General features: G+C 38.9%; 1 long non-coding RNA gene across 1 annotated transcript; it reads right to left on the bottom strand.

The window, feature by feature from the left end:
• Positions 1 to 4,654: 4,654 nt before the first annotated feature.
• On the bottom strand, positions 4,655 to 6,059 carry LOC131180965 (uncharacterized). The gene is made up of 3 exons (XR_009149617.1): positions 6,002 to 6,059; positions 5,497 to 5,554; positions 4,655 to 4,920 (listed from the first exon to the last, which is right to left on the bottom strand). It is a non-coding gene; the product is annotated as an uncharacterized LOC131180965 (long non-coding RNA).
• Positions 6,060 to 9,633: the final 3,574 nt, after the last annotated feature.

Below are 9,633 nucleotides of genomic sequence, written 5' to 3'. Positions count from 1 at the left end.
ATGGATTTACAAAATCAAGACCCATTCTGATGGAACTATTGAACACTACAAAGCTCGCTTAGTAGCCAAAGGGTACACTCAAGAGTATGGTATCAACTATGAAGAAACTTTTGCTCCAGTGGCCCAATTAACATCTATTTGCAGTCTCTTAGCTATTGCTGCAGTTCGTAAATGGAAACTTTTCCAGATGGATGTCAAAAATGCTTTTCTTCATGGTGATTTAACAGAAGAGGTTTATATGCATCCTCCTCCTGGTTATCATTCTCCTCATAAGGTTTGCAAACTTCGGTGAGCCTTATATGGATTAAAACAAGCTCCCAGGGCCTGGTTTGCCAAATTTAGTTCCACTCTTGCTCAACTTGGTTTTCTCTCTAGTCCACATGATTCTGCATTATTCACTCATCGGTAGCGGTGGTATTGTTCTTCTGTTGCTTTATGTTGATGATATGATAATAACAAGAGATGATTCATCTGGTATTTTAGAGTTACAACATTATCTCAATCAGCATTTTGAAATGAAAGACCTAGGTTCTCTCAGCTATTTTTTGGGTCTTGAAGTTTTTCAAAATTCTGATGGCTATTATCTATCTCAAGCCAAGTATGCATCTGACTTACTTTCTCGAGCAGGCATCAGCGATAGCAAAGCGATTATCAACCCCATTGGAGCTCAATTGCAAACTTACACCTCTTGATGGCACTCCTCTTGATGATCCTACTTTATATTGACAGCTTGTCGGAAGTCTTGTTTATCTCACTGTTACTCGACCTGATATTTCATATGCTGTTCATCTGGTCAGCCAATTTATGTCTGCTCTCGCTCAACTCATTTCTCTGCAGTACTTCGAATCCTTCGTTATATCAAAGGCACTCTTTTTCATGGTTTGCACTTTTCCTCTACCCCCTCCCTAGTATTATTTGGCTACTCTAATGCTGATTGGGTTGGTGATCTGACAGATCATCGCTCTACAACTGGTTATTGTTTCTTCTTGGGTAATTCTCTTATCTCTTGGCGTAGCAAAAAGCAAACTGTTGTTGCACATTCTAGCACAAAATCTGAATATCGTGCTCTTACTGATGCTACATCTGAATTACTTTGGTTACGGTGATTATTAACTGATTTTGGTGTCACTCATTCTTCTGTCACAATGCTTCATTGTGATAATAGAAGTGCCATACAGATTTCTCATAATGATGTATTTCATGAGCATACCAAACACATCGAAATTGATTGTCATTTTTTATGTCATCATGTTGCTCATGGCACCATATGTTTGATTCCTGTCTCCTCTGTCAGCCAAACCGCTGATATATTCACCAAAACGCATCCTCCCACTCGCTTTTAGGATCTCTTAAGCAAACTCAAGTTGGCACCTGTGCTACCACCTTGAGTTTGAGGGGGGGGGGGTGTTAGCATAATTATAGCAATTAGCATGATTATAGGAGATTTGTGTAGCATAATTACAGTAATTATTATTCTTGTCTAAATTAGTTCATATTCTCATGTATAAATAGATGTAATATCTTTGTAAATAAGACACAGACAAATACACAATCCTTTCCTTCATTACTTGTATTCTTTCTTCTAATAAGACCAAAGAGAAGGGAGGTGCAGATACTTGGGGGAGACACAAGAAGCCTAAAGTAGAAGAAGCCCTTCCCAAGAAATGAAGTCGAGTTCTACAATTCTAGACAATTAGGGATAATATGAAGGCAAAAGAAAGGACCCCCTAGCAAAAAGCATAGAAAAAGTTGAGGAAAAAACAAGCTTATAATCTCTTTTTTGTTAGGAAAGGAGTAAAAGATCCAAAAGAACTATAGGCGCTAGTGTCAAGGTTGATGCTGTACAGTTTAGACTGAATTCCAGGGGAGAAAGGGTTAAGAATGAACGTGTTTAAGGACAACTTCACCATCAAGCAAAGACATACAAGATAGGCTATCCCCTAAAGTTCATCATGTGTAACATGACTCTCTATGATGGAATTGCAAATCCTATGGATCATTTCATTAATTATAAAACTTATATAGAGTTATAGATTGAATCTGATGCCCTTTTATGCAAATTTTTCCCCACCATATTAATAGAAGTAGCGCAAACATGGTTTAATAACGTAGAGGAAGCTAGTATATAATCCTTCCCAGAGTTGGCCATAAGATGTTCACAATCGAAATTTATGCATTTCAATCATCCACGAATATTTTATTTGTTAATGAGCTGAACTCAACTTAAGGAAAAAAGGCTTAATTTGTGTTCAGAGTTACCTATGCCAATTCTGACACCTAGAGTGCGTATGAGGCGTCTGAAAATGATAGGAATGACTATAATATTGACCTACTTCCGAGGTGGGTCTCGGGGCCTACGCATCCAGATCGAAATTGCAGTCCCAAGCATCGATGGAATTTCTCTAAAATGAAAGTATCTACATAAAACTCACAGCATTAGGAGTTAGAATATAATTTTTATGTAATAAAAAGACAATCTTAAAGACCCAAAATCTCACTAACAAACTCGTAGGACTCAAAAATTTTTCAATGTTAAAAAATTCTCAAATTAGTATCGTTTTGAAGCTCTCGAAGTGTATAACACACTAGTATACTCGAATTTTTGAGAAAAATTCTAGTTTGAAGAAATTTGTCTGAAAGTCAAAATGGGCTAAAACTTTCGAAGCTTGATTTGTACAAACCGGGAAAGGATACCATGCAAGTTTTATATCTATGTGATGCCCATGAAGAGAGAAGCATTTTGATACCAAGAATGCTGAAAATGGTGGCCAGACGATAAAGAAATGATTGAGAAACCAAAATTTGCTTTTATGTGTGGGACAATTTTTCGACCAATAGTTCACTGGAAAAGGTGCACTTGCAATAGCAAGGTGTTGCCGGGGGTGGCGGATGGTGGGAACAGGTGGCTAGCTAGAGGGGAATGGGAGAAGGAAGGAGGAAAGGGGAAGAAAAGAAAAGGAAAAGAATAGAAAAGAAAGAACATGAGAGGGGGTGGGGATGGGTCTGTGTAACTTTGAATTTTTTTTTTTTTAACTTAAAAAAAATTACCAATTGATCCATAAACTATCAAGGATTCTTCCATTAAGTCCAACCTTTTTCAATTAGGTCCACTTCTATTAAAACTCTTTTCAAGCATGTTTCGAATAATAATAATAATAATAATAATAATAATAATAATAATAATAATAATAATAATAATAATAATAATAATAATAATAATAATATAGTTAATTATTTTTTTTAGGTTATTACAATCTTCCTCCATTCATCCTCGAATTTTAAAATAGGGCAAAGAAGTTAACCAATTATAAATTATACAGGCTGAGTTTCATGTGCTAAATAGGTAAGGGTACTTGTTCCGCATGTCTTGCTCTGATTCCCAGGTACATTTTTCTACAGACTGGCTTCGCCACAAAACCTTAACCATTGGAATAATTTTTGAATGAAGTTGTTACATTTGATGATCTACTATAGCTACCGGTTGCTCTTCATAAGTTAAGTTCTCATTTACCTTAATGATGCCTGGCTATAGCACATGAGAAGGGTCGAAGATGTATTTTCTTAACATAAAATTGTGAAACACTGGATGAATATGTGAAAATTTTGGTGGCACCTCCAAACGATAAGCAACTGCTCCAACTTTGTCTGTTATCTTAAACGGTCCTACATACTGAGGTGCCAACTTGTCTTTTTTCCTAAATCTCATAACTCCTTTCATTGGTGACATCTTAAAGAATACATAATCACCCACTGGAAACTTTATATCTCTTCTCCTCAAGTCTGCATAACTTTTTTGCCTGTAAAAGCTGTCTTAAGGCATTCCTAAATCAAAGGAACCATTTCTGTACTATACCAAATCCATATCATGTACTCTTGCTTCACCCACTTCTGTTCAAAACAAAAGGAACCTACACTTCTCGCCATACAAGGCCTTATAAGGCCGAAATGATAGCTGTTATTATAGGGAAATTCTACTAATGGAAACCAATCATCCCATTGACCTCCAAAATTCATGACACACATATGAAGCATATCTTCCAGTGTTTGTATAGTCCTCTCAGACTACCCATCCGTTTGTAGTGGAAACCTATACTAAAATTTAACTGGGTGCCAAGTGCCTCATATAGCTTCCTCCAAAATCGAGAAGTGAACTGGGGCCCTCTATTAGATATTATGGAAGTGGGAACTCCATGCAACCTAACTATCTCCCAGACAGACAACCTTGCATACTGTGCAACTGAAAAAGTAGCTCTTACTAGTAAAAAGTGAGCCGACTTGGTCAAATGATCCATAATTACCCATATAGAATCATATCCTCTAATAGTACGAAGCAAACTAGTCACAAAGTCCACAGTGATCATTTCCCATTTCCATTCAGGAATGGGAATCTCCTGAAGTTTCCCTGACGGCCTTGGATGCTCAAACTTCACCTTTTAACAAGTCAAGTGTCACGACCCAACCTATGGGCCGGACCGGCACTAGGACCTGGGCCAGCTTAAAGCCCCCGAGGCCCGTAGTAAGCCTAACTGTTCATTAACCCAACTCTAAGGCCCATTTGGGCCCAATTTCAAGAAACCAAACGGACAGAGTCCGGCCATAAAATGGACTTTTCAACGGGGAGTTTTCGACTCACCCGACCTGTAAACATAATAAATACTCAATTGGGGAGCTCAGCTCACCCTCCACATACTCATATCCTCATAAAAATAAATGGGAGCTCAGCTCCCTCATCCAATCCATCAAACATACATATCATTATACGTTTACAGGTCCAACATGATAATAATATTACAGACCATAATCAAATAAATACTTCTAACACATGCGAAAATTCTAGGAGTAAATAAAATTACACAATTATTGATAAATAACCTGCGAAGGAGAAAAGCAAGTTAACCAAAAATAAAATCCTCCTGTAGCCTGAAAAAAATATTGAACAGGAGTGAGCGTTCGACTCAGAGAGTAAAATATCAATTTTAACCATAATCTCTATAACTATCTAGAACTAATGCACCCTGTAGAGTGAAATGCAACATCAACAACATTTTCACATCATAACATCAAAAATGTAATTTGGAGCACTCACACACCCTGTAGTATCAATCATAACATATGGGAGCTGATCCCTATCTGACTCTCTTAAATCCAACACGTGCGGTGAATTACTCAAGCTCGGACTTCCACTTAATAACCAAATCGAGGGTCCCAGCGAATTACTCAAGCCGTGACTACCCCTCGAAGGATCGGGTCCCAGCGAATTACTCAAGCCGCGACTATCCCGTCCTATCCATAGTCCACACCACATCACACGCATGTCAACGCACGCACACTGCTCCGAATTACCACAACAACATCCATGGCACATCAACAGTTATGAATGCAACATAAATCGTGCCTAGAGTTTAACTACATAAATATATGCATATAAGTGATGCATGGGCATGCTTGAACATATAATAATATCGAAATTACAATTAAAATTAATATTCTACTCACAGACTTGACGGTGGTCACTGAGGCGGCTGGACGGAGGAAGAAGGCTGTCCCGGCTTACCTGACAATTTTATTACAATCATTTAATACAAATGACTCAATACAAATCAAGAAAAGACCCAATACGTCCTAAGTCGTGCCGAAAATCCGGCAGAATCTCCTATATACCTAGGATATACCCAACCTGCAAAAGGGCTCAAAACACACTTCTATATCCACAATCCATATATCCACAACTCAATCACATCACACAGCCCCTCCTGGGCCCATCAAATCAATCATTCATCACAATATGTAAAATTTCAATTTAGTCCTTATAATTGATCATTTTTGCAAAAACTGCTTAAATAAGCTCTAAAAATTATAAAACTCTGCCCCGCGGTCCTTAGAAATATTACTAAGCTATTGCAAAAAGAATCGTAATTTTCTAAGCTACCACGAATATTTTATGGAATTTTAATCCTATTTAAGCACTAGAAAATCATGAAAAAGCAAGGTTCGGGTTTACCTTTGCCGATTCCGACTTCGGGAACGCGCTCGGGATGCCTGACAATGGTGGGGTAGCCAAAATCTCGATCCAATTCGGAGACTTTTCCGTGATGGTGCATTCGCCGGAAATTCACAGATCCGGACAACTGTCGAATTTTCGCGAATTGAGGATACCTACACGAAGCCCAATAATAATATATAAAAAATCAGGGGTGTTACATTCTTCCCCCCTTACAGAAAATTCGTCCTCGAATTTTACACAAGGCAGAATAAAGTACATGATTACACATTGAACAGATAATGGTACTTGCTACGCATGTCCCGTTCTGACTCCCAGGTGCACTCTTCCACTGACTGGCTCCTCCACAAAACCTTAACCATATGGATTTGTTTTGATCTTAGCTGTCTCACTTGGTAGTCCACTATGGCTACAGGTTGCTCCTCAAATGTCAAGTTCTCCTTTAGTTCTATTACATCCGATTGTAGTACATGAGAAGGATCGGGAATGTATTTCCTGAGCATAGAGATGTGAAACACGGGATGAACGTGAGAAAGATTGGGTGGTAGCTCCAACCGGTAGGCAACTGCTCCAACTCTATCAGTAACCTCAAAAGGTCCAATATACCGAGGTGCCAACTTGCCCTTCTTTCCAAATCTCATGACTCCCTTCATTGGAGAAATCTTCAGGAATACATAGTCGCCCACTGCAAACTCCACATCCCTCCGTCTGGGGTCTGCATAATTCTTACGCCTCTTGAAAGTTTTGATCGTTCCTCATTAAAGGAACTATCTCTGAAGTGTACTGTACTAGGTCTACATCATGCACCTTCGCTTCCCCCATTTCCGTCCAACACAGAGGAGACCTACACTTTCTTCCATATAATGCCTCATAGGGTGTCATCCCTATGCTAGAGTGGTAACTGTTGTTGTAGGCAAACTCCACCAAAGCTAGCTGCTCATCCCATTGACCTCCAAAATCCAAGACACTCATGCGAAGCATGTCTTCCAGTGTTTGGATTGTCCTTTCGCATTGTCGTGCATGCGAGGGTGGAAAGCCGTACTAAAGTTCAACTGTGTGCCAAGTGCCTCCTGCAACTTTCTCCAAAACCGAGAAGTGAACTGGGGCCCTCTGTCAGATATTATGGAAGCTGGAACTCCATGCAATCTGACTATTTCTCGAATGTAGAGTCGGGCGTACTGTGCAACAGAATATGTAGTCTTCACAGGCAAGAAGTGAGCTGATTTGGTTAAGCGGTCTACAATTACCCATATCGAATCGTACCCTCGCGTGGTACGAGGCAACCCAGTCACAAAATACATAGTGATCATTTCCCACTTCCATTACGGGATAGGGAGCTCTTGCGGCTTCACGACGGTCTCGATGTTCAAACTTCACCTTCCGACAAGTCAAGCACTTGGACACAAAGTCTGTTATGTCTCTCTTCATGCCATTCCGCCAAGTAGCTATCTTTCACATCATGGTACATCTTGGTGGAACACAGGGGACATTATGCAGTGTATAGTGTGCCTCTCGCATGATTTCATCTCCGAGATTGTCCACATCGGGCACACATATCCTAGAACCTTGCACTAGGGCACCATCATTGGCAAATCCAAACTCACCACCTTCATCTTCCTGTACTCGTTCTCAGATCGTCATTAATTGTTAGTCTCTGTCTTGGGAAACTCTAACACTCTCTCGCAAGTCTGGCCTCACTCAAAAATGAGACAACAAGACACCCTCATCCGAAAGATCTAGGATTAAACCTTGATCCATAAACTCATGTACTTCTGAATCAACGATCTCTTCTCTGCTGAAATGTGCGCCAAAGCGCGGAAGATTTTCTGCTTAAAGCATCTGCTACTACATTGGCCTCCACAGGGTGGTACTGGATGGTGCAATCATAGTCTTCCAGAAGCTCCATCCATCTCCTCTGTCTCAAGTTTAAATCCCTCTGTTGGAAGATGTACTTCAAACTCTTATGGTCGGTGTATATCTCGCACACTTCACCATACAGGTAGTGTCTCCAGATTTTTAGTGCAAAGACTACAGCCGCTATTTCCAAATCATGGGTGGGATAGTTTTGCTCATGCCTCACTACTTTTCCATTCCGCATCAAAACACACCCTAGGCCAACTCTGAAGGCGTCACAGTACACGGTGTATCCTTCACCGCTCATAGGTAATGTTAACACAGGGGCAGTGGTTAGACACTCCTTATCCTCATCATTATAACTGACTCTATCGAGCTCTCTTCCTGTCCTTTGGATCTTATCCAGTTCCCTTGTCGTATTGTTGGTCTTGTTGGTATCTTTTCAACTTTCTTTGTACTTATTCCTTAATTTTAGTCCTATCTCATCCTTACACCTTTTCCTTCAAAGATGTCTATCCCATCATCAACTTTAACTTTCTTTTTATTTCTTAGTCTTATCTTGATTACTAGTTTCATTACTTCGAGAATTCTAACCCTATGATTTACTCCTACCAGCACATTATTCACCTTATGTAACACTTATAATTACCCATAGAAAATTTTTTTTTTCTTGTATCCCCTTTTTTTTTCCAACTTAACTATCAGAACATTATCATTCCCTATCACCCTTAGTAGGAAATTGCTTATCCTGGATGACTATGAGCCCCATAAACTATAAGTTCCATCTGAACTAACACGACTGTAGGAAATATGTGTCATGCCTTAATTCCAAACAAGATACTTCACGTGTTCATTCTCCTTAATATAATCATATATACTGCCTATAGCTATCTAAACTTCAACCTCAAATTACCCATCAGTAACAATTTCATCTATTGAATCTCATCCATAAATAGTACTTCCTCCAGCTCATAGTTTAAAACAGTTGCAAGCCTTAGTAACTAACTCAATTTAACTCCTGTCATTACTCTGTTCGTCCTTTCATACTTAATACTAGGTATGCACTTACTGTCATTCTCATATCAGGAAATTATGTATGAATTTGTGCCTACTAAACTCTCAATAACTAGGTCTCCTTGACTCAGTCTCTGCTCCTTATATAACGCTCTGGAATCAAAAACACGAGCTAAACTTGAAAAGAAAGAAAATATCCTCTTATATTCAACTACACCCGATTGTCATATTATAACGTTTCACCTAAGTTTCTTGGTCTTTCTCTCCAAGTTTCATCATCTCCTAGCACAATTATGCTCTACCTATAAGGTATCATCTGCATGAACCCTTTACCGTACCATTTTCCTTTTTGATATAATATTTTATAATTTATTAACTTTACTTATACTCGACCTATGATTCATATCTATCATCGTTTTTATTGTGCCCTTAACTTTTGTTGATTCCTGAAAGATTTCTCTCACTAATAAATTCTTCCAACACTAATTCCACCCTTATCTAGGGTCATTAATTTGATCCTTGAACTTTCTAGTCATTTATAACCATCCAGACTTGTCACTTTTCGTTCTACCCCTACTATTGTCCTGTCGTTATTGCTTCACTACAAAGTGATTCTGTTGATCACACTAAAAATGTTTGCCTGACATTCATAACGAACCTCTAACTACCTTCTCACTATCTCAAAAGTCTAACCTAAAACCTATGTGTCATTATCTATCATTCTTTTCCTCTCATCATACCTATTTGATCCCTTAGACTGACTT

The sequence above is a fragment of the Hevea brasiliensis genome, chromosome 6 (assembly GCF_030052815.1).
Source record: "Hevea brasiliensis isolate MT/VB/25A 57/8 chromosome 6, ASM3005281v1, whole genome shotgun sequence".
NCBI classification, from domain to species: Eukaryota; Viridiplantae; Streptophyta; class Magnoliopsida; order Malpighiales; family Euphorbiaceae; genus Hevea; species Hevea brasiliensis.
The sequence above is the reverse complement of the archived record's forward strand: the minus strand, read 5'-3'. Positions and strand labels throughout refer to the sequence as shown.